Genomic DNA, 26,101 nt, shown 5'->3' with positions numbered 1-26,101 from the left:
TCTAGCACCAGGTGTCTTTGTTTTTTTTCCTCTCCCACTGAAACAGTCACTTCAAGCTAGAGTTGTGATCTCGCAGACAATACCGTCGTGTCTGCCGTGCATGCGCATATCCTCGTTAGTATAGTGGCCAGTATCCCCGCCTGTCACGCGGGAGACCGGGGTTCGATTCCCCGACGGGGAGCAGTAATCTTTAAGTTACCATAGGGTTGAAATTCAACCTGGACTAATATACCATTCGGCAAAATAATCTTCGTTTTCTCCATCTCCTCCAGAGTAAGCTAATATAAAGAGGAAGCTCTAGCGCCAGGTATCTGTTTTTTTTCTCTCCCACTGAAACAGTCGTGTCAAGCTAGAGTGTTGACCTCGCAGACAACACCGTCGTGTCTGCCGTCATGCGCATATCCTTGTTAGTATAGTGGTCAGTTTCCCTGCCTGTCACGCGGGAGACCGGGGTTTAATTCCCCAACGGGGAGCAGTAATTTTTTAGTTACCACAGGGTGGAAATTCAACGTGCACTAATATATCATTCGGCAAAAATATTTTCGTTTTCTCTATCTCCCCCTGAGTAAGCTAATATAAAGGGGAAGCTCTAGCGCCAGGGGTTTTTTTTCTGTCCCACTGAAATGTCATGTCAAGTAGGAGTTGTGATCTCGCTGACAACACCGTCGTGTCTGCCGTGCATGCGCATATCCTCGTTAGTATAGTGGTCAGTATCCCCGCCTGTCACGCGGGAGACCGGGGTTCGATTTCCCAACGGGAAGCAGTAATTTTTTAGTTACCATAGGGTGGAAATTGAACCTGCACTGCTATAACAATCGGCAAAATAATCTTCGTTCTCTCCATCTCCTCCAGAGTAAGCTATTATAATGGGGAAACTCTAGCGCCAGGTGTCTTTGTTTTTTTTCCTCTCCCACTGAAACAGTCATGTCAAGCTAGAGTTGTGATCTCGCTGACAACACCGTCGTGTCTTCCGTGCATACACATATCCTCGTTAGTATAGTGGTCAGTATCCCCGCCTGTCACGCGGGAGATCGGGGTTCGATTCCCCGACGGGGAGCAGTACTTTTTTAGTTACCATAGGGTGGAAATTGAACCTGCACTACTATACCAATCGGCAAAATAATTTTCGTTTTCTCCGTCTCCTGCAGAGTAAGCTAATATAATGTGGAAGCTCTAGCGCCAGGTGTCTTTGTTTTTTCCTCTCCCACTGAAACAGTCATGTCAAGCTAGAGTTCTGATCTCGCAGACGACACCGTCGTGTCTGCCGTCATGCGCATATCCTTGTTAGTATAGTGGTCAGTTTCCCTGCCTGTCACGCGGGCGACCGGGGTTTAATTCCCCGACGGGGAGCAGTAATTTTTTAGTTACCACAGGGTGGAAATTCAACGTGCACTAATATATCATTCGGCAAAAATATTTTCGTTTTCTCTATGTCCCCCAGAGTAAGCTAATATAAAGGGGAAGCTCTAGCGCTAGGTGTTTTTTTTCTGTCCCACTGAAAAAGTCATGTCAAGCGAGAGTTGTGGTCTCGCTGACAACACCGTCGTGTCTGCCGTGCATGCGCATTTCCTCGTTATATAGTGGTCAGTATCCCCGCCTGTCACGCGGGAGACCGGGGTTCGATTCCCTGACGGGGAGCAGTAATTTTTTAGTTACCATAGGGTGGAAATTGAACTTGCACTGCTATACCATTCGGCAAAATGATCTTCGTTTACTCCATCTCCTCCAGAGTAAGCTAATACAATGGAGAAGCTCTAGTGCCAGGTGTCTGTTTTTTTTCTCTCCCACTGAAACAGTCGTGTCAAGTTAGAGTGTTGATCTCGCAGACAACACCGTCGTGTCTGCCGTCATGCGCATATCCTCGTTTGTATAGTGGTCAGTATCCCTGCCTGTCACGCGGAAGACCGGGGTTTAATTCCCCGACGGGGAGCAGTAATTTTTTAGTTACCATAGGGTGGAAATTCAACCTGCACTAATAATCATTCGGCAAAATAATCTTCGTTTTCTCCATCTCCCCCAGAGTAAGCTAATATAATGGGGAAGCTCTAGCGCCAGGTGTTTTTTTTCTGTCCCACTGAAATGTCATGTCAAGTAGGAGTTGTGATCTCGCTGACAACACCGTCGTGTCTGCCGTGCATGCGCATATCCTCGTTAGTATTGTGGTCAGTATCCACGCCTGTCACGTGGGAGACCGGGGTTCGATTTCCCAACGGGAAGCAGTAATTTTTTAGTTACCATAGGGTGGAAATTGAACCTGCACTGCTATACCAATCGGCAAAATAATCTTCGTTCTCTCCATCTCCTCCAGAGTAAGCTAATATAATGGGGAAACTCTAGCGCCAGGTGTCTTTGTTTTTTTTCCTCTCCCACTGAAACCGTCATGTCAAGCTAGAGTTGTGATCTCGCTGACAACACCGTCGTGTCTTCTGTGCATACACATATCCTCGTTAGTATAGTGGTCAGTATCCCCGCCTGTCACACGGGAGACCGGGGTTCAATTCCCCGACGGGGAGCAGTAATTTTTTAGTTACCATAGGGTAGAAATTGAACCTGCACTGCTATACCATTCGGCAAAATAATCTTCGTTTTCTCCGTCTCCTCCAGAGTAAGCTAATATAATGTGGAAGCTCTAGCGCCAGGTGTCTTTGTTTTTTTTCCTCTCCCACTGAAATATTCATGTCAAGCTAGAGTTGTGATCTCGCAGACAATACCGTCGTGTCTGCCGTGCATGCGCATATCCTCGTTAGTATAGTGGCCAGTATGCCCGCCTGTCACGCGGGAGACCAGGGTTCGATTCCCCGACGGGGAGCAAAAATCTTTTAGTTACCATAGGGTGGAAATTCAACCTGCACTAATATAAAATCGGCAAAATAATCTTCGTTTTCTCCATCTCCTCCAGAGTAAGCTAATATAAAGGGGAAGCTCTAGCACCAGGTATCTGTTTTTTTTCTCTCCCACTGAAACAGTCATGTCAAGCTAGAGTTGTGATCTCGCAGACAATACCGTCGTGTCTGCCGTGCATGCGCATATCCTCGTTAGTATAGTGGCCAGTATCCCCGCCTGTCACGCGGGAGACCGGGGTTCGATTCCCCGACGGGGAGCAGTAATCTTTTAGTTACCATAGGGTGGAAATTCAACCGGCACTAATATACAATCGGCAAAATAATCTTCGTTTTCTCCATCTCCTCCAGAGTAAGCTAATATAAAAGGGAAGCTCTAGCGCCAGGTATCTGTTTTTTTCTCTCCCACTGAAACAGTCGTGTCAAGCTAGAGTGTTGATGTCGCAGACAACACCGTCGTGTCTGCCGTCATGCGCATATCCTCCATTAGTATAGTTGTCAATAACCCTGCCTGTCAAGCGGGAGACCGGGGTTTAATTCCTGGACGGGGAGCAGTAATTTTTTAGTTACCACAGGGTGGAAATTCAACGTGCACTAATATATCATTCGGCAAAATAATCTTCGTTCTCTCCATCTCCCCCAGAGTAAGCTGATATAATGGGGAAGCTCTAGCGCCAGGTGTTTTTTTTTCTGTCCCACTGAAAGAGTCATGTCAAGCGAGAGTTGTGATCTCGCTGACAACACCGTCGTGTCTGCCGTGCATGCGCATATCCTCGTTGGTATAGTGGTCAGTGTCCCCGCCTGTCACGCGGGAGACCGGGGTTTAATTCCCCGACGGGGAGCAGTAATTTTTTAGTTACCATAGGGCGGAAATTCAACCTGCACTAATATATCATTCGGCAAAATAATCTTCGTTTTCTCCATCTCCTCCAGAGTAAGCTAATATAATGGGGAAGCTCTAGCGCCAGGTGTTCTTTTTTTCTGTCCCACTGAAACAGTCATGTCAAGCTAGAGTTGTGATCTCGCTGACAACACCGTCGTGTCAGCCATGCATGCGCATATCCTCGTTAGTATAGTGGTCAGTATCCCCGCCTGTCACGCGGGAGACCGGGGTTCGATTGCCGAACGGGGAGCAGTAATTTTTTAGTTACCATAGAGGGGAAATTGAACCTGCACTGCTATACCATTCGGCAAAATAATCTTCGTTTTCTCCATCTCCTCCAGAGTAAGCTAACATAATGTGGAAGCTCTAGCGCCAGGTGTCTTTGTTTTTTTTCCTCTCCCACTGAAACAGTCATTTCAAGCTAGAGTTGTGATCTCGCAGACAATACCGTCGTGTCTGCCGTGCATGCGCATATCCTCGTTAGTATATTGGTCAGTATCCCCGCCTGTCACGCGGGAGACCGGGGTTCGATTCCCCGACGGGGAGCAGTAATCTTTTAGTTACCATAGGGTGGAAATTCAACCTGCACTAATATACCATTCGGCAAAATAATCTTCGTTTACTCCATCTCCTCCAGAGTAAGCTAATATAATGGAGAAGCTCTAGTTCCAGGTGTCTGTTTTTTTTCTCTCCCACTGAAACAGTCGTGTCAAGCAAGAGTGTTGATCTCGCAGACAACACCGTCTAGTCTGCCGTCCTGCGCATATCCTCGTTAGTATAGTGGTCAGTATCCCTGCCTGTCACGCGGGAGACCGGGGTTTCATTCCCCGACGGGGAGCAGTGATTTTATAGTTGCCATAGGGTGGAAATTGAACCTGTACTGCTATACCAATCGGCAAAATTATCTTCGTTCTCTCCATCTCCTCCAGAGTAAGCTAATATAATGGGAAAACTCTAGCGCCAGGTGTCTTTGTTTTTTCCCTCTCCCACTGAAACAGTCATGTCAAGCTAGAGTTGTGATCTCGCTGACAACACCGTCGTGTCTTCCGTGCATACACATATCCTCGTTAGTATAGTGGTCAGTATCCCCGCCTGTCACGCGGGAGACCGGGGTTTGATTCCCCGACAGGGAGCAGTAATTTTTTAGTTACCATAGGGTGGAAATTCAACCTGCACTAATATACCATTCGGCAAAATAATCTTCGTTTTCTCCATCTCCTCCAGAGTAAGCTATTATATTGGGGAAGCTCTAGCGCCAGGTGTCTGTTTTTTTTTCTTTCCCACTGAAACAGTCGTGTCAAGCTAGAGTGTTGATCTCGCAGACAAAACCGTCGTGTCTGCCGTCGTGCGCATATCCTCGTTAGTATAGTGGTCAGTATCCCTGCCTGTCACGCAGAAGACCGGGGTTTAATTCCCCGACGGGGAGCAGTAATTTTTTAGTTACCATAGGGCGGAAATTCAACCTGCACTAATATATCATTCGGCAAAATAATCTTCGTTTTCTCCATCTCCTCCAGAGTAAGCTAATATAATGGGGAAGCTCTAGCGCCAGGTGTTCTTTTTTTCTGTCCCACTGAAACAGTCATGTCAAGCTAGAGTTGTGATCTCGCTGACAACACCGTCGTGTCAGCCGTGCATGCGTATATCCTCGTTAGTATAGTGGTCAGTATCCCCGCCTGTCACGCGGGAGACCGGGGTTCGATTCCCCGACGGGGAGCAGTAATCTTTTAGTTACCATAGCGTGGAAATTCAACCTGCACTAATATACCATTCGGCAAAATAGTCTTCGTTTACTCCATCGCCTCCAGAGTAAGCTAATATAATGGAGAAGCTCTAGTTCCAGGTTTCTGTTTTTTTTCTCTCCCACTGAAACAGTCGTGTCAAGCAAGAGTGTTAATCTCACAGACAACACCGTCGTGTCTGCCGTCATGCGCATATCCTCGTTAGTATAGTGGTCAGTATCCCTGCCTGTCACGCGGGAGACCGGGGTTTAATTCCCCGACGGGGTGCAGTAATTTTTTAGTTACCATAGGGTGGAAATTGAACTTGCACTGCTATACCAATCGGCAAAATAATCTTCGTTCTCTCCATCTTCTCCAGAGTAAGCTAATAGAATGGGAAAACTCTAGCGCCAGGTGTCTTTGTTTTTTTTCCTCTCCCACTGAAACAGTCATGTCAAGCTAGAGTTGTGATCTCGCTGACAACACCATCGTGTCTGCCGTGCATGCGCAAATCCTCGTTAGTATAGTTGTCAGTATCCCCGCCTGTCACGCGGGAGACCGGGGTTCGATTCCCCGACGGGGAGCAGTAATTTTTAAGTTACCATAGTGTGGAAATTCAACCTGCACTAGATATCATTCGGCAAAATAATATTTGTTTTCTCCATCTCCCCCAGAGTAAGCTAATATAATGGGGAAGCTCTAGCACCAGGTGTTTTTTTTTCTGTCCCACTGAAAAAGTCATGTCTAGCTAGAGTTGTGATCTCGCTGACAGCACCGTCGTGTCTGCCGTGCATGCGCATATCCTCGTTAGTATAGTGGTCAGTATCCCCGCCTGTCACGCGGGAGACCGGGGTTCGATTCCCCGACGGGGAGCAGTAATCTTTTATTTACCATAGGGTGGAAATTCAACCTGCACTAATATATCATTCGGCAAAATAATCTTCGTTTTCTCCATCTCCCTCGGAGTAAGCTAATATAATGGGGAAGCTCTAGCGCCAGGTGTTTTTTTTTCTGTCCCACTGAAAAAGTCATGTCAAGCGAGAGTTGTGATCTCGCTGACAAAACCGTCGTGTCTGCCGTGCATGCGCATATCCTCGTTAGTATAGTGGTCAGTATCCCCGCCTGTCACGCGGGAGACCGGGGTTCGATTCCCCGACTGGGAGCAGTAATTTTTTAGTTACCAAAGGGGGGAAATTGAACCTGCACTGCTATACCATTCGGCAAAATAATCTTCGTTTTCTCCATCTCCTCCAGAGTAAGCTAACATAATGTGGAAGCTCTAGCGCCAGGTGTCTTTGTTTTTTTTCCTCTCCCACTGAAACAGTCATTTCAAGCTAGAGTTGTGATCTCGCAGACAATACCGTCGTGTCTGCCGTGCATGCGCATATCCTCGTTAGTATAGTGGTCAGTATCCCCGCCTGTCACGCGGGAGACCGGGGTTCGATTCCCCGACGGGGAGCAGTAATCTTTTAGTTACCATAGGGTGGAAATTCAACCTGCACTAATATACCATTCGGCAAAATAATCTTCGTTTACTCCATCTCCTCCAGAGTAAGCTAATATAATGGAGAAGCTCTAGTTCCAGGTGTCTGTTTTTTTTCTCTCCCACTGAAACAGTCGTGTCAAGCAAGAGTGTTGATCTCGCAGACAACACCGTCTAGTCTGCCGTCCTGCGCATATCCTCGTTAGTATAGTGGTCAGTATCCCTGCCTGTCACGCGGGAGACCGGGGTTTAATTCCCCGACGGGGAGCAGTGATTTTTTAGTTGCCATAGGGTGGAAATTGAACCTGTACTGCTATACCAATCGGCAAAATTATCTTCGTTCTCTCCATCTCCTCCAGAGTAAGCTAATATAATGGGAAAACTCTAGCGCCAGGTGTCTTTGTTTTTTCCCTCTCCCACTGAAACAGTCATGTCAAGCTAGAGTTGTGATCTCGCTGACAACACCGTCGTGTCTTCCGTGCATACACATATCCTCGTTAGTATAGTGGTCAGTATCCCCGCCTGTCACGCGGGAGACCGGGGTTTGATTCCCCGACAGGGAGCAGTAATTTTTTAGTTACCATAGGGTGGAAATTCAACCTGCACTAATATACCATTCGGCAAAATAATCTTCGTTTTCTCCATCTCCTCCAGAGTAAGCTATTATATTGGGGAAGCTCTAGCGCCAGGTGTCTGTTTTTTTTTCTTTCCCACTGAAACAGTCGTGTCAAGCTAGAGTGTTGATCTCGCAGACAAAACCGTCGTGTCTGCCGTCGTGCGCATATCCTCGTTAGTATAGTGGTCAGTATCCATGCCTGTCACGCAGAAGACCGGGGTTTAATTCCCCGACGGGGAGCAGTAATTTTTTAGTTACCATAGGGCGGAAATTCAACCTGCACTAATATATCATTCGGCAAAATAATCTTCGTTTTCTCCATCTCCTCCAGAGTAAGCTAATACAATGGGGAAGCTCTAGCGCCAGGTGTTCTTTTTTTCTGTCCCACTGAAACAGTCATGTCAAGCTAGAGTTGTGATCTCGCTGACAACACCGTCGTGTCAGCCGTGCATGCGATATCCTCGTTAGTATAGTGGTCAGTATCCCCGCCTGTCACGCGGGAGACCGGGGTTCGATTGCCGAACGGGGAGCAGTAATTTTTTAGTTACCATAGAGGGGAAATTGAACCTGCACTGCTATACCAATCGACAAAATAATCTTCGTTCTCTCCATCTCCTACAGAGTAAGCTAATATATTGGGGAAACTCTAGCGCCAGGTGTCTTTGTTTTTTATCCTCTCCCACTGAAACAGTCATGTCAAGCTAGAGTTGTGATCTCGCTGACAACACCGTCGTGTCAGCCGTGCATGCGCATATCCTCGTTAGTATAGTGGTCAGTATCCCCGCCTGTCACGCGGGAGACCGGGGTTCGATTGCCGAACGGGGAGCAGTAATTTTTTAGTTACCATGGAGGGGAAATTGAACCTGCACTGCTATACCAATCGGCAAAATAATCTTCGTTCTCTCCATCTCCTACAGAGTAAGCTAATATAATGAGGAAACTCTAGCGCCAGGTGTCTTTGTTTTTTTTCCTCTCCCACTGAAACAGTCATGTCAAGCTAGAGTTGTGATCTCGCAGACAATACCGTCGTGTCTGCCGTGCATGCGCATATCCTCGTTAGTATAGTGGTCAGTATCCCCGCCTGTCACGCGGGAGACCGGGGTTCGATTCGCCGATGGGGAGCAGTAATCATTTAGTTACCATAGGGTGGAAATTCAACCTGCACTAATATACCATTCGGCAAAATAATCTTCGTTTACTCCATCTCCTCCAGAGTAAGCTAATATAACTGAAAAGCTCTAGTTCCCGGTGTCTGTTTTTTTTTCTCTCCCACTGAAACAGTCGTGTCAAGCAAGAGTGTTGATCTCGCAGACAACACCGTCTAGTCTGCCGTCCTGCGCATATCCTCGTTAGTATAGTGGTCAGTATCCCTGCCTGTCACGCGGGAGACCGGGGTTTAATTCCCCGACGGGGAGCAGTGATTTTTTAGTTGCCATAGGGTGGAAATTGAACCTGCACTGCTATACCAATCGGCAAAATAATCCTCGTTCTCTCCATCTCCTCCAGAGTAAGCTAATATAATGGGGAAGCTCTAGTGCCAGGTGTTCTTTTTTCTGTCCCACTGAAACAGTCACTTCAAGCTAGAGTTGTGATCTCGCAGACAATACCGTCGTGTCTGCCGTGCATGCGCATATCCTCCTTAGTATAGTGGCCAGTATCCCCGCCTGTCACGCGGGAGACCGGGGTTTAATTCCCCGACGGGGAGCAGTAATCTTTTAGTTACCATAGGGTGGAAATTCAACCTGCACTAATATACCATTAGGCAAAATAATCTTCGTTTACTCCATCTCCTCCAGAGTAAGCTAATATAATGGAGAAGCTCTAGTTCCAGGTTTCTGTTTTTTTTCTCTCCCACTGAAACAGACGTGTCAAGCAAGAGTGCTGATCTCACAGACAACACCGTCGTGTCTGCCGTCATGCGCATATCCTCGTTAGTATAGTGGTCAGTATCCCTGCCTGTCACGCGGGAGACCGGGGTTTAATTCCCCGACGGGGTGCAGTAATTTTTTAGTTACCATAGGGTGGAAATTGAACTTGCACTGCTATACCAATCGGCAAAATAATCTTCGTTCTCTCCATCTTCTCCAGAGTAAGCTAATAGAATGGGAAAACTCTAGCGCCAGGTGTCTTTGTTTTTTTTCCTCTCCCACTGAAACAGTCATGTCAAGCTAGAGTTGTGATCTCGCTGACAACACCATCGTGTCTGCCGTGCATGCGCAAATCCTCGTTAGTATAGTTGTCAGTATCCCCGTCTGTCACGCGGGAGACCGGGGTTCGATTCCCCGACGGGGAGCAGTAATTTTTAAGTTACCATAGTGTGGAAATTCAACCTGCACTAGATATCATTCGGCAAAATAATCTTTGTTTTCTCCATCTCCCCCAGAGTAAGCTAATATAATGGGGAAGCTCTAGCGCCAGGTGTTTTTTTTTCTGTCCCACTGAAAAAGTCATGTCTAGCTAGAGTTGTGATCTCGCTGACAGCACCGTCGTGTCTGCCGTGCATGCGCATATCCTCGTTAGTATAGTGGTCAGTATCCCCGCCTGTCACGCGGGAGACCGGGGTTCGATTCCCCGACGGGGAGCAGTAATCTTTTAGTTACCATAGGGTGGAAATTCAACCTGCACTAATATATCATTCGGCAAAATAATCTTCGTTTTCTCCATCTCCCTCGGAGTAAGCTAATATAATGGGGAAGCTCTAGCGCCAGGTGTTTTTTTTCTGTCCCACTGAAAAAGTCATGTCAAGCGAGAGTTGTGATCTCGCTGACAAAACCGTCGTGTCTGCCGTGCATGCGCATATCCTCGTTAGTAGAGTGGTCAATATCCCCGCCTGTCACGCGGGAGACCGGGGTTCGATTGCCGAACGGGGAGCAGTAATTTTTTAGTTACCATAGAGTGGAAATTGAACCTGCACTGCTATACCAATCGGCAAAATAATCTTCGTTCTCTCCATCTCCTCCAGAGTAAGCTAATATAATGGGGAAACTCTAGCGCCAGGTGTCTTTGTTTTTTTTCTTCTCCCACTGAAACAGTCATGTCAAGCTAGAGTTGTGATCTCGCTGACAACACCGTCGTGTCTTCCGTGCATACACATGTCCTCGTTAGTATAGTGGTCAGTATCCCCGCCTGTCACGCGGGAGACCGGGGTTCGATTCCCCGACGGGGAGCAGTAATTTTTTAGTTACCAAAGGGTGGAAATTGAACCTGCACTGCTATACCATGCGGCAAAATAATCTTCGTTTTCTCCATCTCCTCCAGAGTAAGCTAACATAATGTGGAAGCTCTAGCGCCAGGTGTCTTTGTTTTTTTTCCTCTCCCACTGAAACAGTCATTTCAAGCTAGAGTTGTGATCTCGCAGACAATACCGTCGTGTCTGCCGTGCATGCGCATATCCTCGTTAGTATAGTGGTCAGTATCCCCGCCTGTCACGCGGGAGACCGGGGTTCGATTCCCCGACGGGGAGCAGTAATCTTTTAGTTACCATAGGGTGGAAATTCAACCTGCACTAATATACCATTCGGCAAAATAATCTTCGTTTACTCCATCTCCTCCAGAGTAAGCTAATATAATGGAGAAGCTCTAGTTCCAGGTGTCTGTTTTTTTTCTCTCCCACTGAAACAGTCGTGTCAAGCAAGAGTGTTGATCTCGCAGACAACACCGTCTAGTCTGCCGTCCTGCGCATATCCTCGTTAGTATAGTGGTCAGTATCCCTGCCTGTCACGCGGGAGACCGGGGTTTAATTCCCCGACGGGGAGCAGTGATTTTTTAGTTGCCATAGGGTGGAATTGAACCTGTACTGCTATACCAATCGGCAAAATTATCTTCGTTCTCTCCATCTCCTCCAGAGTAAGCTAATATAATGGGAAAACTCTAGCGCCAGGTGTCTTTGTTTTTTCCCTCTCCCACTGAAACAGTCATGTCAAGCTAGAGTTGTGATCTCGCTGACAACACCGTCGTGTCTTCCGTGCATACACATATCCTCGATAGTATAGTGGTCAGTATCCCCGCCTGTCACGCGGGAGACCGGGGTTTGATTCCCCGACAGGGAGCAGTAATTTTTTAGTTACCATAGGGTGGAAATTCAACCTGCACTAATATACCATTCGGCAAAATAATCTTCGTTTTCTCCATCTCCTCCAGAGTAAGCTATTATATTGGGGAAGCTCTAGCGCCAGGTGTCTGTTTTTTTTCTTTCCCACTGAAACAGTCGTGTCAAGCTAGAGTGTTGATCTCGCAGACAAAACCGTCGTGTCTGCCGTCGTGCGCATATCCTCGTTAGTATAGTGGTCAGTATCCCTGCCTGTCACGCAGAAAACCGGGGTTTAATTCCCCGACGGGGAGCAGTAATTTTTTAGTTACCATAGGGCGGAAATTCAACCTGCACTAATATATCATTCGGCAAAATAATCTTCGTTTTCTCCATCTCCTCCAGAGTAAGCTAATATAATGGGGAAGCTCTAGCGCCAGGTGTTCTTTTTTTCTGTCCCACTGAAACAGTCATGTCAAGCTAGAGTTGTGATCTCGCTGACAACACCGTCGTGTCAGCCGTGCATGCGCATATCCTCGTTAGTATAGTGGTCAGTATCCCCGCCTGTCACGCGGGAGACCGGGGTTCGATTGCCGAACGGGGAGCAGTAATTTTTTAGTTACCATAGAGGGGAAATTGAACCTGCACTGCTATACCAATCGGCAAAATAATCTTCGTTCTCTCCATCTCCTACAGAGTAAGCTAATATAATGGGGAAACTCTAGCGCCAGGTGTCTTTGTTTTTTTTCCTCTCCCACTGAAACAGTCATGTCAAGCTAGAGTTGTGATCTCGCTGACAACACCGTCGTGTCGGCCGTGCATGCGCATAACCTCGTTAGTATAGTTGTCAGTATCCCCGCCTGTCACGCGGGAGACCGGGGTTCGATTCCCCGACGGGGAGCAGTAATTTTTAAGTTACCATAGTGTGGAAATTCAACCTGCACTAATATATCATTCGGCAAAATAATCTTCGTTTTCTCCATCTCCCCCAGAGTAAGCTAATATAATGGGGAATCTCTAGCGCCAGGTGTTCTTTTTTTCTGTCCCACTGAAACAGTCATGTCAAGCTAGAGTTGTGATCTCGCTGACAACACCGTCGTGTCAGCCGTGCATGCGCATGTTCTCGTTAGTATAGTTGTCAGTATCCCCGCCTGTCACGCGGGAGACCGGTGTTCGATTTCCCGACAGGGAGCAGTAATTTTTTAGTTACCATAGGGTGGAAATTCAACCTGCACTAATATATCATTCGGCAAAATAATCTTCGTTTTCTCCATCTCCTCCGGAGTAAGCTAATATAATGGGGAAGCTCTAGCGCAAGGTGTTTTTTTTTCTGTCCCATTGAAAAAGTCATGTCAAGCGAGAGTTGGGATCTCGCTGACAACACCGTCGTGTCTTCCGTGCATGCGCATATCCTCGTTATTATAGTGGTCAGTATCCCCGCCTGTCACGCGGGAGACCGGGGTTCGATTGCCGAACGGGGAGCAGTAATTTTTTAGTTACCATAGAGGGGAAATTGAACCTGCACTGCTATACCAATCGGCAAAATAATCTTCGTTCTCTCCATCTCCTACAGAGTAAGCTAATATAATGGGGAAACTCTAGCGCCAGGTGTCTTTGTTTTTTTTCCTCTCCCACTGAAACAGTCATGTCAAGCTAGAGTTGTGATCTCGCAGACAATACCGTCGAGTCTGCCGTCGATGCGCATATCCTCGTTAGTATAGTGGTCAGTATGCCCGCCTGTCACGCGGGAGACCGGGGTTCGATTCCCCGACGGGGAGCAGTAATCTTTTAGTTACCATAGGGTGGAAATTCAACCTGCACTAATATACCATTCGGCAAAATAATCTTCGTTTACTCCATCTCCTCCAGAGTAAGCTAATATAATGGAGAAGCTCTAGTTCCAGGTTTCTGTTTTTTTTCTCTCCCACTGAAACAGTCGTGTCAAGCAAGAGTAATGATCTCGCAGACAACACCGTCGTGTCTGCCGTCATGCGAATATCCTCGTTAGTATAGTGGTCAGTATCCCTGCCTGTCACGCGGGAGACCGGGGTTTAATTCCCCGACGGGGAGCAGTAATTTTTTAGTTACCATAGGGTGGAAATTGAACTTGCACTGCTATACCAATCGGCAAAATAATCTTCGTTCTCTCCATCTCCTCCAGAGTAAGCTAATAGAATGGGAAAACTCTAGCGCCAGGTGTCTTTGTTTTTTTTCCTCTCCCACTGAAACAGTCATGTCAAGCTAGAGTTGTGATCTCGCTGACAACACCGTCGTGTCTGCCGTGCATGCGCAAATCCTCGTTAGTATAGTTCTCAGTATCCCCGCCTGTCACGCGGGAGACCGGGGTTCGATTCCCCGACGGGGAGCAGTATTCTTTTAGTTACCATAGGGTGGAAATTCAACCTGCACTAATATATCATTCGGCAAAATAATCTTCGTTTTCTCCATCTCCTCCAGAGTAAGCTAATATAATGGGGAAGCTCTAGCGCCAGGTGTTTTTTTTTCTGTCCCACTGAAAAAGTCATGTCTAGCTAGAGTTGTGATCTCGCTGACAGCACCGTCGTGTCTGCCGTGCATGCGCATATCCTCGTTAGTATAGTGGTCAGTATCCCCGCCTGTCACGCGGGAGACCGGGGTTCGATTCCCCGACGGGGAGCAGTAATCTTTTAGTTACCATAGGGTGGAAATTCAACCTGCACTAATATATCATTCGGCAAAATAATCTTCGTTTTCTCCATCTCCCTCGGAGTAAGCTAATATAATGGGGAAGCTCTAGCGCCAGGTGTTTCTTTTCTGTCCCACTGAAAAAGTCATGTCAAGCGAGAGTTGTGATCTCGCTGACAAAACCGTCGTGTCTGCCGTGCATGCGCATATCCTCGTTAGTAGAGTGGTCAATATCCCCGCCTGTCACGCGGGAGACCGGGGTTCGATTGCCGAACGGGGAGCAGTAATTTTTTAGTTACCATAGAGTGGAAATTGAACCTGCACTGCTATACCAATCGGCAAAATAATCTTCGTTCTCTCCATCTCCTCCAGAGTAAGCTAATATAATGGGGAAACTCTAGCGCCAGGTGTCTTTGTTTTTTTTTCTTCTCCCACTGAAACAGTCATGTGAAGCTAGAGTTGTGATCTCGCTGACAACACCGTCGTGTCTTCCGTGCATACACATGTCCTCGTCAGTATAGTGGTCAGTATCCCCGCCTGTCACGCGGGAGACCGGGGTTCGATTTCCCGACGGGGAGCAGTAATTTTTTAGTTACCAAAGGGTGGAAATTGAACCTGCACTGCTATACCATTCGGCAAAATAATCTTCGTTTTCTCCATCTCCTCCAGAGTAAGCTAACATAATGTGGAAGCTCTAGCGCCAGGTGTCTTTGTTTTTTTTCCTCTCCCACTGAAACAGTCATTTCAAGGTAGAGTTGTGATCTCGCAGACAATACCGTCGTGTCTGCCGTGCATGCGCATATCCTCGTTAGTATAGTGGTCAGTATCCCCGCCTGTCACGCGGGAGACCGGGGTTCGATTCCCCGACAGGGAGCAGTAATCTTTTAGTTACCATAGGGTGGAAATTCAACCTGCACTAATATACCATTCGGCAAAATAATCTTCGTTTACTCCATCTCCTCCAGAGTAAGCTAATATAATGGAGAAGCTCTAGTTCCAGTGTCTGTTTTTTTTCTCTCCCACTGAAACAGTCGTGTCAAGCAAGAGTGTTGATCTCGCAGACAACACCGTCTAGTCTGCCGTCCTGCGCATATCCTCGTTAGTATAGTGGTCAGTATCCCTGCCTGTCACGCGGGAGACCGGGGTTTAATTCCCCGACGGGGAGCAGTGATTTTTTAGTTGCCATAGGGTGGAATTGAACCTGTACTGCTATACCAATCGGCAAAATTATCTTCGTTCTCTCCATCTCCTCCAGAGTAAGCTAATATAATGGGAAAACTCTAGCGCCAGGTGTCTTTGTTTTTTCCCTCTCCCACTGAAACAGTCATGTCAAGCTAGAGTTGTGATCTCGCTGACAACACCGTCGTGTCTTCCGTGCATACACATATCCTCGATAGTATAGTGGTCAGTATCCCCGCCTGTCACGCGGGAGACCGGGGTTTGATTCCCCGACAGGGAGCAGTAATTTTTTAGTTACCATAGGGTGGAAATTCAACCTGCACTAATATACCATTCGGCAAAATAATCTTCGTTTTCTCCATCTCCTCCAGAGTAAGCTATTATATTGGGGAAGCTCTAGCGCCAGGTGTCTGTTTTTTTTTCTTTCCCACTGAAACAGTCGTGTCAAGCTAGAGTGTTGATCTCGCAGACAAAACCGTCGTGTCTGCCGTCGTGCGCATATCCTCGTTAGTATAGTGGTCAGTATCCCTGCCTGTCACGCAGAAAACCGGGGTTTAATTCCCCGACGGGGAGCAGTAATTTTTTAGTTACCATAGCGCGGAAATTCAACCTGCACTAATATATCATTCGGCAAAATAATCTTCGTTTTCTCCATCTCCTCCAGAGTAAGCTAATAGAATGGGGAAGCTCTAGCGCCAGGTGTTCTTTTTTTCTGTCCCACTGAAACAGTCATGTCAAGCTAGAGTTGTGATCTCGCTGACAACACCGTCGTGTCAGCCGTGCATGCGCATATCCTCGTTAGTATAGTGGTCAGTATCAACGCCTGTCACGCGGGAGACGGGGGTTCGATTGCCGAACGGGGAGCAGTAATTTTTTAGTTACCATAGAGGGGAAATTGAACCTGCACTGCTATACCAATCGGCAAAATAATCTTCGTTCTCTCCATCTCCTACAGAGTAAGCTAATATAATGGGGAAACTCTAGCGCCAGGTGTCTTTGTTTTTTTCCCTCTCCCACTGAAACAGTCATGTCAAGCTAGAGTTGTGATCTCGCTGACAACACCGTCGTGTCGGCCGTGCATGCGCATAACCTCGTTAGTATAGTTGTCAGTATCGCCGCCTGTCACGCGGGAGACCGGGGTTCGATTCCCCGACGGGGAGCAGTAATTTTTAAGTTACCATAGTGTGGAAATTCAACCTGCACTAATATATCATTCGGCAAAATAATCTTCGTTTTCTCCATCTCCCCCAGAGTAAGCTAATATAATGGGGAATCTCTAGCGCCAGGTGTTCTTTTTTTCTGTCCCACTGAAACAGTCATGTCAAGCTAGAGTTGTGATCTCGCTGACAACACCGTCGTGTCAGCCGTGCATGCGCAAATCCTCGTTAGTATAGTTGTCAGTATCCCCGTCTGTCACGCGGGAGACCGGGGTTCGATTCCCCGACGGGGAGCAGTAATTTTTAAGTTACCATAGTGTGGAAATTCAACCTGCACTAGATATCATTCGGCAAAATAATCTTTGTTTTCTCCATCTCCCCCAGAGTAAGCTAATATAATGGGGAAGCTCTAGCGCCAGGTGTTTTTTTTTCTGTCCCACTGAAAAAGTCATGTCTAGCTAGAGTTGTGATCTCGCTGACAGCACCGTCGTGTCTGCCGTGCATGCGCATATCCTCGTTAGTATAGTGGTCAGTATCCCCGCCTGTCACGCGGGAGACCGGGGTTCGATTCCCCGACGGGGAGCAGTAATCTTTTAGTTACCATAGGGTGGAAATTCAACCTGCACTAATATATCATTCGGCAAAATAATCTTCGTTTTCTCCATCTCCCTCGGAGTAAGCTAATATAATGGGGAAGCTCTAGCGCCAGGTGTTTTTTTTCTGTCCCACTGAAAAAGTCATGTCAAGCGAGAGTTGTGATCTCGCTGACAAAACCGTCGTGTCTGCCGTGCATGCGCATATCCTCGTTAGTAGAGTGGTCAATATCCCCGCCTGTCACGCGGGAGACCGGGGTTCGATTGCCGAACGGGGAGCAGTAATTTTTTAGTTACCAAAGGGTGGAAATTGAACCTGCACTGCTATACCATGCGGCAAAATAATCTTCGTTTTCTCCATCTCCTCCAGAGTAAGCTAACATAATGTGGAAGCTCTAGCGCCAGGTGTCTTTGTTTTTTTTCCTCTCCCACTGAAACAGTCATTTCAAGCTAGAGTTGTGATCTCGCAGACAATACCGTCGTGTCTGCCGTGCATGCGCATATCCTCGTTAGTATAGTGGTCAGTATCCCCGCCTGTCACGCGGGAGACCGGGGTTCGATTCCCCGACGGGGAGCAGTAATCTTTTAGTTACCATAGGGTGGAAATTCAACCTGCACTAATATACCATTCGGCAAAATAATCTTCGTTTACTCCATCTCCTCCAGAGTAAGCTAATATAATGGAGAAGCTCTAGTTCCAGGTGTCTGTTTTTTTTCTCTCCCACTGAAACAGTCGTGTCAAGCAAGAGTGTTGATCTCGCAGACAACACCGTCTAGTCTGCCGTCCTGCGCATATCCTCGTTAGTATAGTGGTCAGTATCCCTGCCTGTCACGCGGGAGACCGGGGTTTAATTCCCCGACGGGGAGCAGTGATTTTTTAGTTGCCATAGGGTGGAATTGAACCTGTACTGCTATACCAATCGGCAAAATTATCTTCGTTCTCTCCATCTCCTCCAGAGTAAGCTAATATAATGGGAAAACTCTAGCGCCAGGTGTCTTTGTTTTTTCCCTCTCCCACTGAAACAGTCATGTCAAGCTAGAGTTGTGATCTCGCTGACAACACCGTCGTGTCTTCCGTGCATACACATATCCTCGATAGTATAGTGGTCAGTATCCCCGCCTGTCACGCGGGAGACCGGGGTTTGATTCCCCGACAGGGAGCAGTAATTTTTTAGTTACCATAGGGTGGAAATTCAACCTGCACTAATATACCATTCGGCAAAATAATCTTCGTTTTCTCCATCTCCTCCAGAGTAAGCTATTATATTGGGGAAGCTCTAGCGCCAGGTGTCTGTTTTTTTTCTTTCCCACTGAAACAGTCGTGTCAAGCTAGAGTGTTGATCTCGCAGACAAAACCGTCGTGTCTGCCGTCGTGCGCATATCCTCGTTAGTATAGTGGTCAGTATCCCTGCCTGTCACGCAGAAAACCGGGGTTTAATTCCCCGACGGGGAGCAGTAATTTTTTAGTTACCATAGGGCGGAAATTCAACCTGCACTAATATATCATTCGGCAAAATAATCTTCGTTTTCTCCATCTCCTCCAGAGTAAGCTAATATAATGGGGAAGCTCTAGCGCCAGGTGTTCTTTTTTTCTGTCCCACTGAAACAGTCATGTCAAGCTAGAGTTGTGATCTCGCTGACAACACCGTCGTGTCAGCCGTGCATGCGCATATCCTCGTTAGTATAGTGGTCAGTATCCCCGCCTGTCACGCGGGAGACCGGGGTTCGATTGCCGAACGGGGAGCAGTAATTTTTTAGTTACCATAGAGGGGAAATTGAACCTGCACTGCTATACCAATCGGCAAAATAATCTTCGTTCTCTCCATCTCCTACAGAGTAAGCTAATATAATGGGGAAACTCTAGCGCCAGGTGTCTTTGTTTTTTTTCCTCTCCCACTGAAACAGTCATGTCAAGCTAGAGTTGTGATCTCGCTGACAACACCGTCGTGTCGGCCGTGCATGCGCATAACCTCGTTAGTATAGTTGTCAGTATCCCCGCCTGTCACGCGGGAGACCGGGGTTCGATTCCCCGACGGGGAGCAGTAATTTTTAAGTTACCATAGTGTGGAAATTCAACCTGCACTAATATATCATTCGGCAAAATAATCTTCGTTTTCTCCATCTCCCCCAGAGTAAGCTAATATAATGGGGAATCTCTAGCGCCAGGTGTTCTTTTTTTCTGTCCCACTGAAACAGTCATGTCAAGCTAGAGTTGTGATCTCGCTGACAACACCGTCGTGTCAGCCGTGCATGCGCATGTTCTCGTTAGTATAGTTGTCAGTATCCCCGCCTGTCACGCGGGAGACCGGTGTTCGATTTCCCAACAGGGAGCAGTAATTTTTTAGTTACCATAGGGTGGAAATTCAACCTGCACTAATATATCATTCGGCAAAATAATCTTCGTTTTCTCCATCTCCTCCGGAGTAAGCTAATATAATGGGGAAGCTCTAGCGCAAGGTGTTTTTTTTTCTGTCCCATTGAAAAAGTCATGTCAAGCGAGAGTTGGGATCTCGCTGACAACACCGTCGTGTCTTCCGTGCATGCGCATATCCTCGTTAGTATAGTGGTCAGTATCCCCGCCTGTCACGCGGGAGACCGGGGTTCGATTGCCGAACGGGGAGCAGTAATTTTTTAGTTACCATAGAGGGGAAATTGAACCTGCACTGCTATACCAATCGGCAAAATAATCTTCGTTCTCTCCATCTCCTACAGAGTAAGCTAATATAATGGGGAAACTCTAGCGCCAGGTGTCTTTGTTTTTTTTCCTCTCCCACTGAAACAGTCATGTCAAGCTAGAGTTGTGATCTCGCAGACAATACCGTCGAGTCTGCCGTCGATGCGCATATCCTCGTTAGTATAGTGGTCAGTATCCCCGCCTGTCACGCGGGAGACCGGGGTTCGATTCCCCGACGGGGAGCAGTAATCTTTTAGTTACCATAGGGTGGAAATTCAACCTGCACTAATATACCATTCGGCAAAATAATCTTCGTTTACTCCATCTCCTCCAGAGTAAGCTAATATAATGGAGAAGCTCTAGTTCCAGGTTTCTGTTTTTTTTCTCTCCCACTGAAACAGTCGTGTCAAGCAAGAATAATGATCTCGCAGACAACACCGTCGTGTCTGCCGTCATGCGAATATCCTCGTTAGTATAGTGGTCAGTATCCCTGCCTGTCACGCGGGAGACCGGGGTTTAATTCCCCGACGGGGAGCAGTAATTTTTTAGTTACCATAGGGTGGAAATTGAACTTGCACTGCTATACCAATCGGCAAAATAATCTTCGTTCTCTCCATCTCCTCCAGAGTAAGCTAATAGAATGGGAAAACTCTAGCGCCAGGTGTCTTTGTTTTTTTTCCTCTCCCACTGAAACAGTCATGTCAAGCTAGAGTTGTGATCTCGCTGACAACACCGTCGTGTCTGCCGTGCATGCGCAAATCCTCGTTAGTATAGTTCTCAGTATCCCCGCCTGTCACGCGGGAGACCGGGGTTCGATTCCCCGACGGGGAGCAGTATTCTTTTAGTTACCATAGGGTGGAAATTCAACCTGCACTAATATATCATTCGGCAAAATAATCTTCGTTTTCTCCATCTCCTCCAGAGTAAGCTAATATAATGGGGAAGCTCTAGCGCCAGGTGTTTTTTTTTCTGTCCCACTGAAAAAGTCATGTCTAGCTAGAGTTGTGATCTCGCTGACAGCACCGTCGTGTCTGCCGTGCATGCGCATATCCTCGTTAGTATAGTGGTCAGTATCCCCGCCTGTCACGCGGGAGACCGGGGTTCGATTCCCCGACGGGGAGCAGTAATCTTTTAGTTACCATAGGGTGGAAATTCAACCTGCACTAATATATCATTCGGCAAAATAATCTTCGTTTTCTCCATCTCCCTCGGAGTAAGCTAATATAATGGGGAAGCTCTAGCGCCAGGTGTTTTTTTTCTGTCCCACTGAAAAAGTCATGTCAAGCGAGAGTTGTGATCTCGCTGACAAAACCGTCGTGTCTGCCGTGCATGCGCATATCCTCGTTAGTAGAGTGGTCAATATCCCCGCCTGTCACGCGGGAGACCGGGGTTCGATTGCCGAACGGGGAGCAGTAATTTTTTAGTTACCATAGAGTGGAAATTGAACCTGCACTGCTATACCAATCGGCAAAATAATCTTCGTTCTCTCCATCTCCTCCAGAGTAAGCTAATATAATGGGGAAACTCTAGCGCCAGGTGTCTTTGTTTTTTTTCTTCTCCCACTGAAACAGTCATGTGAAGCTAGAGTTGTGATCTCGCTGACAACACCGTCGTGTCTTCCGTGCATACACATGTCCTCGTCAGTATAGTGGTCAGTATCCCCGCCTGTCACGCGGGAGACCGGGGTTCGATTTCCCGACGGGGAGCAGTAATTTTTTAGTTACCAAAGGGTGGAAATTGAACCTGCACTGCTATACCATTCGGCAAAATAATCTTCGTTTTCTCCATCTCCTCCAGAGTAAGCTAACATAATGTGGAAGCTCTAGCGCCAGGTGTCTTTGTTTTTTTTTCCTCTCCCACTGAAACAGTCATTTCAAGCTAGAGTTGTGATCTCGCAGACAATACCGTCGTGTCTGCCGTGCATGCGCATATCCTCGTTAGTATAGTGGTCAGTATCCCCGCCTGTCACGCGGGAGACCGGGGTTCGATTCCCCGACAGGGAGCAGTAATCTTTTAGTTACCATAGGGTGGAAATTCAACCTGCACTAATATACCATTCGGCAAAATAATCTTCGTTTACTCCATCTCCTCCAGAGTAAGCTAATATAATGGAGAAGCTCTAGTTCCAGTGTCTGTTTTTTTTCTCTCCCACTGAAACAGTCGTGTCAAGCAAGAGTGTTGATCTCGCAGACAACACCGTCTAGTCTGCCGTCCTGCGCATATCCTCGTTAGTATAGTGGTCAGTATCCCTGCCTGTCACGCGGGAGACCGGGGTTTAATTCCCCGACGGGGAGCAGTGATTTTTTAGTTGCCATAGGGTGGAATTGAACCTGTACTGCTATACCAATCGGCAAAATTATCTTCGTTCTCTCCATCTCCTCCAGAGTAAGCTAATATAATGGGAAAACTCTAGCGCCAGGTGTCTTCGTTTTTTCCCTCTCCCACTGAAACAGTCATGTCAAGCTAGAGTTGTGATCTCGCTGACAACACCGTCGTGTCTTCCGTGCATACACATATCCTCGATAGTATAGTGGTCAGTATCCCCGCCTGTCACGCGGGAGACCGGGGTTTGATTCCCCGACAGGGAGCAGTAATTTTTTAGTTACCATAGGGTGGAAATTCAACCTGCACTAATATACCATTCGGCAAAATAATCTTCGTTTTCTCCATCTCCTCCAGAGTAAGCTATTATATTGGGGAAGCTCTAGCGCCAGGTGTCTGTTTTTTTTTCTTTCCCACTGAAACAGTCGTGTCAAGCTAGAGTGTTGATCTCGCAGACAAAACCGTCGTGTCTGCCGTCGTGCGCATATCCTCGTTAGTATAGTGGTCAGTATCCCTGCCTGTCACGCAGAAAACCGGGGTTTAATTCCCCGACGGGGAGCAGTAATTTTTTAGTTACCATAGCGCGGAAATTCAACCTGCACTAATATATCATTCGGCAAAATAATCTTCGTTTTCTCCATCTCCTCCAGAGTAAGCTAATAGAATGGGGAAGCTCTAGCGCCAGGTGTTCTTTTTTTCTGTCCCACTGAAACAGTCATGTCAAGCTAGAGTTGTGATCTCGCTGACAACACCGTCGTGTCAGCCGTGCATGCGCATATCCTCGTTAGTATAGTGGTCAGTATCAACGCCTGTCACGCGGGAGACGGGGGTTCGATTGCCGAACGGGGAGCAGTAATTTTTTAGTTACCATAGAGGGGAAATTGAACCTGCACTGCTATACCAATCGGCAAAATAATCTTCGTTCTCTCCATCTCCTACAGAGTAAGCTAATATAATGGGGAAACTCTAGCGCCAGGTGTCTTTGTTTTTTTCCCTCTCCCACTGAAACAGTCATGTCAAGCTAGAGTTGTGATCTCGCTGACAACACCGTCGTGTCGGCCGTGCATGCGCATAACCTCGTTAGTATAGTTGTCAGTATCGCCGCCTGTCACGCGGGAGACCGGGGTTCGATTCCCCGACGGGGAGCAGTAATTTTTAAGTTACCATAGTGTGGAAATTCAACCTGCACTAATATATCATTCGGCAAAATAATCTTCGTTTTCTCCATCTCCCCCAGAGTAAGCTAATATAATGGGGAATCTCTAGCGCCAGGTGTTCTTTTTTTCTGTCCCACTGAAACAGTCATGTCAAGCTAGAGTTGTGATCTCGCTGACAACACCGTCGTGTCAGCCGTGCATGCGCATATTCTCGTTAGTATAGTTGTCAGTATCCCCGCCTGTCACGCGGGAGACCGGTGTTCGATTTCCCGACAAGGAGCAGTAATTTTTTAGTTACCATAGGGTGGAAATTCAACCTGCACTAATATATCATTCGGCAAAATAATCTTCGTTTTCTCCATCTCCTCCGGAGTAAGCTAATATAATGGGGAAGCTCTAGCGCAAGGTGTTTTTTTTTCTGTCCCATTGAAAAAGTCATGTCAAGCGAGAGTTGGGATCTCGCTGACAACACCGTCGTGTCTTCCGTGCATGCGCATATCCTCGTTAGTATAGTGGTCAGTATCCCCGCCTGTCACGCGGGAGACCGGGGTTCGATTGCCGAACGGGGAGCAGTAACTTTTTAGTTACCATAGAGGGGAAATTGAACCTGCACTGCTATACCAATCGGCAAAATAATCTTCGTTCTCTCCATCTCCTCCAGAGTAAGCTAATATAATGGGGAAACTCTAGCGCCAGGTGTCTTTGTTTTTTTTCCTCTCCCACTGAAACAGTCATGTGAAGCTAGAGTTGTGATCTCGCTGACAACACCGTCGTGTCGGCCGTGCATGCGCATAACCTCGTTAGTATAGTTGTCAGTATCCCCGCCTGTCACGCGGGAGACCGGGGTTCGATTCCCCGACGGGGAGCAGTAATTTTTAAGTTACCATAGTGTGGAAATTCAACCTGCACTAATATATCATTCGGCAAAATAATCTTCGTTTTCTCCATCTCCCCCAGAGTAAGCTAATATAATGGGGAATCTCTAGCGCCAGGTGTTCTTTTTTTCTGTCCCACTGAAACAGTCATGTCAAGCTAGAGTTGTGATCTCGCTGACAACACCGTCGTGTCAGCCGTGCATGCGCATATTCTCGTTAGTATAGTTGTCAGTATCCCCGCCTGTCACGCGGGAGACCGGTGTTCGATTTCCCGACAGGGAGCAGTAATTTTTTAGTTACCATAGGGTGGAAATTCAACCTGCACTAATATATCATTCGGCAAAATAATCTTCGTTTTCTCCATCTCCTCCGGAGTAAGCTAATATAATGGGGAAGCTCTAGCGCAAGGTGTTTTTTTTTCTGTCCCATTGAAAAAGTCATGTCAAGCGAGAGTTGGGATCTCGCTGACAACACCGTCGTGTCTTCCGTGCATGCGCATATCCTCGTTAGTATAGTGGTCAGTATCCCCGCCTGTCACGCGGGAGACCGGGGTTCGATTGCCGAACGGGGAGCAGTAATTTTTTAGTTACCATAGAGGGGAAATTGAACCTGCACTGCTATACCAATCGGCAAAATAATCTTCGTTCTCTCCATCTCCTACAGAGTAAGCTAATATAATGGGGAAACTCTAGCGCCAGGTGTCTTTGTTTTTTTTCCTCTCCCACTGAAACAGTCATGTCAAGCTAGAGTTGTGATCTCGCAGACAATACCGTCGAGTCTGCCGTCGATGCGCATATCCTCGTTAGTATAGTGGTCAGTATCCCCGCCTGTCACGCGGGAGACTGGGGTTCGATTCCCCGACGGGGAGCAGTAATCTTTTAGTTACCATAGGGTGGAAATTCAACCTGCACTAATATACCATTCGGCAAAATAATCTTCGTTTACTCCATCTCCTCCAGAGTAAGCTAATATAATGGAGAAGCTCTAGTTCCAGGTTTCTGTTTTTTTTTCTCTCCCACTGAAACAGTCGTGTCAAGCAAGAGTAATGATCTCGCAGACAACACCGTCGTGTCTGCCGTCATGCGAATATCCACGTTAGTATAGTGGTCAGTATCCCTGCCTGTCACGCGGGAGACCGGGGTTTAATTCCCCGACGGGGAGCAGTAATTTTTTAGTTACCATAGGGTGAAAATTGAACTTGCACTGCTATACCAATCGGCAAAATAATCTTCGTTCTCTCCATCTCCTCCAGAGTAAGCTAATAGAATGGGAAAACTCTAGCGCCAGGTGTCTTTGTTTTTTTTCCTCTCCCACTGAAACAGTCATGTCAAGCTAGAGTTGTGATCTCGCTGACAACACCGTCGTGTCTGCCGTGCATGCGCAAATCCTCGTTAGTATAGTTCTCAGTATCCCCGCCTGTCACGCGGGAGACCGGGGTTCGATTCCCCGACGGGGAGCAGTATTCTTTTAGTTACCATAGGGTGGAAATTCAACCTGCACTAATATATCATTCGGCAAAATAATCTTCGTTTTCTCCATCTCCTCCAGAGTAAGCTAATATAATGGGGAAGCTCTAGCGCCAGGTGTTTTTTTTTCTGTCCCACTGAAAAAGTCATGTCTAGCTAGAGTTGTGATCTCGCTGACAGCACCGTCGTGTCTGCCGTGCATGCGCATATCCTCGTTAGTATAGTGGTCAGTATCCCCGCCTGTCACGCGGGAGACCGGGGTTCGATTCCCCGACGGGGAGCAGTAATCTTTTAGTTACCATAGGGTGGAAATTCAACCTGCACTAATATATCATTCGGCAAAATAATCTTCGTTTTCTCCATCTCCCTCGGAGTAAGCTAATATAATGGGGAAGCTCTAGCGCCAGGTGTTTTTTTTCTGTCCCACTGAAAAAGTCATGTCAA

General features: G+C 47.2%; 33 non-coding genes across 33 annotated transcripts; all 33 read left to right on the top strand.

Moving 5' to 3' along the window:
* The first annotated feature begins 109 nt into the window (after positions 1–109).
* On the top strand, positions 110–181 carry TRNAD-GUC (transfer RNA aspartic acid (anticodon GUC)). The gene has a single exon. It is a non-coding gene; the product is annotated as a tRNA-Asp (tRNA).
* An 804-nt stretch (positions 182–985) lies between these two features.
* Positions 986–1,057, top strand: TRNAD-GUC (transfer RNA aspartic acid (anticodon GUC)). The gene has a single exon. It is a non-coding gene; the product is annotated as a tRNA-Asp (tRNA).
* A 1,384-nt stretch (positions 1,058–2,441) lies between these two features.
* On the top strand, positions 2,442–2,513 carry TRNAD-GUC (transfer RNA aspartic acid (anticodon GUC)). Its single transcript has one exon. It is a non-coding gene; the product is annotated as a tRNA-Asp (tRNA).
* Positions 2,514–2,737: 224 nt separating this feature from the next.
* On the top strand, positions 2,738–2,809 carry TRNAD-GUC (transfer RNA aspartic acid (anticodon GUC)). Its single transcript has one exon. It is a non-coding gene; the product is annotated as a tRNA-Asp (tRNA).
* Positions 2,810–3,029: 220 nt separating this feature from the next.
* TRNAD-GUC (transfer RNA aspartic acid (anticodon GUC)) lies at positions 3,030–3,101 on the top strand. The gene has a single exon. It is a non-coding gene; the product is annotated as a tRNA-Asp (tRNA).
* A 509-nt stretch (positions 3,102–3,610) lies between these two features.
* Positions 3,611–3,682, top strand: TRNAD-GUC (transfer RNA aspartic acid (anticodon GUC)). The gene has a single exon. It is a non-coding gene; the product is annotated as a tRNA-Asp (tRNA).
* A 515-nt stretch (positions 3,683–4,197) lies between these two features.
* Positions 4,198–4,269, top strand: TRNAD-GUC (transfer RNA aspartic acid (anticodon GUC)). Its single transcript has one exon. It is a non-coding gene; the product is annotated as a tRNA-Asp (tRNA).
* A 1,099-nt stretch (positions 4,270–5,368) lies between these two features.
* On the top strand, positions 5,369–5,440 carry TRNAD-GUC (transfer RNA aspartic acid (anticodon GUC)). Its single transcript has one exon. It is a non-coding gene; the product is annotated as a tRNA-Asp (tRNA).
* Positions 5,441–5,956: 516 nt separating this feature from the next.
* TRNAD-GUC (transfer RNA aspartic acid (anticodon GUC)) lies at positions 5,957–6,028 on the top strand. The gene has a single exon. It is a non-coding gene; the product is annotated as a tRNA-Asp (tRNA).
* A 217-nt stretch (positions 6,029–6,245) lies between these two features.
* On the top strand, positions 6,246–6,317 carry TRNAD-GUC (transfer RNA aspartic acid (anticodon GUC)). Its single transcript has one exon. It is a non-coding gene; the product is annotated as a tRNA-Asp (tRNA).
* A 218-nt stretch (positions 6,318–6,535) lies between these two features.
* Positions 6,536–6,607, top strand: TRNAD-GUC (transfer RNA aspartic acid (anticodon GUC)). Its single transcript has one exon. It is a non-coding gene; the product is annotated as a tRNA-Asp (tRNA).
* A 224-nt stretch (positions 6,608–6,831) lies between these two features.
* On the top strand, positions 6,832–6,903 carry TRNAD-GUC (transfer RNA aspartic acid (anticodon GUC)). The gene has a single exon. It is a non-coding gene; the product is annotated as a tRNA-Asp (tRNA).
* A 220-nt stretch (positions 6,904–7,123) lies between these two features.
* On the top strand, positions 7,124–7,195 carry TRNAD-GUC (transfer RNA aspartic acid (anticodon GUC)). The gene has a single exon. It is a non-coding gene; the product is annotated as a tRNA-Asp (tRNA).
* Positions 7,196–8,886: 1,691 nt separating this feature from the next.
* On the top strand, positions 8,887–8,958 carry TRNAD-GUC (transfer RNA aspartic acid (anticodon GUC)). Its single transcript has one exon. It is a non-coding gene; the product is annotated as a tRNA-Asp (tRNA).
* Positions 8,959–10,053: 1,095 nt separating this feature from the next.
* On the top strand, positions 10,054–10,125 carry TRNAD-GUC (transfer RNA aspartic acid (anticodon GUC)). The gene has a single exon. It is a non-coding gene; the product is annotated as a tRNA-Asp (tRNA).
* Positions 10,126–10,638: 513 nt separating this feature from the next.
* Positions 10,639–10,710, top strand: TRNAD-GUC (transfer RNA aspartic acid (anticodon GUC)). Its single transcript has one exon. It is a non-coding gene; the product is annotated as a tRNA-Asp (tRNA).
* Positions 10,711–10,934: 224 nt separating this feature from the next.
* TRNAD-GUC (transfer RNA aspartic acid (anticodon GUC)) lies at positions 10,935–11,006 on the top strand. The gene has a single exon. It is a non-coding gene; the product is annotated as a tRNA-Asp (tRNA).
* Positions 11,007–11,226: 220 nt separating this feature from the next.
* On the top strand, positions 11,227–11,298 carry TRNAD-GUC (transfer RNA aspartic acid (anticodon GUC)). Its single transcript has one exon. It is a non-coding gene; the product is annotated as a tRNA-Asp (tRNA).
* Positions 11,299–13,276: 1,978 nt separating this feature from the next.
* Positions 13,277–13,348, top strand: TRNAD-GUC (transfer RNA aspartic acid (anticodon GUC)). Its single transcript has one exon. It is a non-coding gene; the product is annotated as a tRNA-Asp (tRNA).
* Positions 13,349–13,568: 220 nt separating this feature from the next.
* TRNAD-GUC (transfer RNA aspartic acid (anticodon GUC)) lies at positions 13,569–13,640 on the top strand. Its single transcript has one exon. It is a non-coding gene; the product is annotated as a tRNA-Asp (tRNA).
* A 514-nt stretch (positions 13,641–14,154) lies between these two features.
* On the top strand, positions 14,155–14,226 carry TRNAD-GUC (transfer RNA aspartic acid (anticodon GUC)). Its single transcript has one exon. It is a non-coding gene; the product is annotated as a tRNA-Asp (tRNA).
* Positions 14,227–15,036: 810 nt separating this feature from the next.
* Positions 15,037–15,108, top strand: TRNAD-GUC (transfer RNA aspartic acid (anticodon GUC)). The gene has a single exon. It is a non-coding gene; the product is annotated as a tRNA-Asp (tRNA).
* Positions 15,109–15,327: 219 nt separating this feature from the next.
* On the top strand, positions 15,328–15,399 carry TRNAD-GUC (transfer RNA aspartic acid (anticodon GUC)). The gene has a single exon. It is a non-coding gene; the product is annotated as a tRNA-Asp (tRNA).
* Positions 15,400–17,081: 1,682 nt separating this feature from the next.
* Positions 17,082–17,153, top strand: TRNAD-GUC (transfer RNA aspartic acid (anticodon GUC)). Its single transcript has one exon. It is a non-coding gene; the product is annotated as a tRNA-Asp (tRNA).
* A 513-nt stretch (positions 17,154–17,666) lies between these two features.
* Positions 17,667–17,738, top strand: TRNAD-GUC (transfer RNA aspartic acid (anticodon GUC)). Its single transcript has one exon. It is a non-coding gene; the product is annotated as a tRNA-Asp (tRNA).
* A 220-nt stretch (positions 17,739–17,958) lies between these two features.
* Positions 17,959–18,030, top strand: TRNAD-GUC (transfer RNA aspartic acid (anticodon GUC)). Its single transcript has one exon. It is a non-coding gene; the product is annotated as a tRNA-Asp (tRNA).
* A 1,978-nt stretch (positions 18,031–20,008) lies between these two features.
* TRNAD-GUC (transfer RNA aspartic acid (anticodon GUC)) lies at positions 20,009–20,080 on the top strand. The gene has a single exon. It is a non-coding gene; the product is annotated as a tRNA-Asp (tRNA).
* Positions 20,081–20,300: 220 nt separating this feature from the next.
* On the top strand, positions 20,301–20,372 carry TRNAD-GUC (transfer RNA aspartic acid (anticodon GUC)). Its single transcript has one exon. It is a non-coding gene; the product is annotated as a tRNA-Asp (tRNA).
* Positions 20,373–20,886: 514 nt separating this feature from the next.
* Positions 20,887–20,958, top strand: TRNAD-GUC (transfer RNA aspartic acid (anticodon GUC)). The gene has a single exon. It is a non-coding gene; the product is annotated as a tRNA-Asp (tRNA).
* Positions 20,959–21,768: 810 nt separating this feature from the next.
* On the top strand, positions 21,769–21,840 carry TRNAD-GUC (transfer RNA aspartic acid (anticodon GUC)). Its single transcript has one exon. It is a non-coding gene; the product is annotated as a tRNA-Asp (tRNA).
* A 219-nt stretch (positions 21,841–22,059) lies between these two features.
* Positions 22,060–22,131, top strand: TRNAD-GUC (transfer RNA aspartic acid (anticodon GUC)). Its single transcript has one exon. It is a non-coding gene; the product is annotated as a tRNA-Asp (tRNA).
* Positions 22,132–24,987: 2,856 nt separating this feature from the next.
* TRNAD-GUC (transfer RNA aspartic acid (anticodon GUC)) lies at positions 24,988–25,059 on the top strand. Its single transcript has one exon. It is a non-coding gene; the product is annotated as a tRNA-Asp (tRNA).
* Positions 25,060–25,866: 807 nt separating this feature from the next.
* TRNAD-GUC (transfer RNA aspartic acid (anticodon GUC)) lies at positions 25,867–25,938 on the top strand. The gene has a single exon. It is a non-coding gene; the product is annotated as a tRNA-Asp (tRNA).
* Positions 25,939–26,101: the final 163 nt, after the last annotated feature.

Source organism: Rhipicephalus microplus, chromosome 9 (genome assembly GCF_043290135.1).
Source record: "Rhipicephalus microplus isolate Deutch F79 chromosome 9, USDA_Rmic, whole genome shotgun sequence".
Taxonomy (NCBI): domain Eukaryota; kingdom Metazoa; phylum Arthropoda; class Arachnida; order Ixodida; family Ixodidae; genus Rhipicephalus; species Rhipicephalus microplus.
The sequence above is the reverse complement of the archived record's forward strand: the minus strand, read 5'-3'. Positions and strand labels throughout refer to the sequence as shown.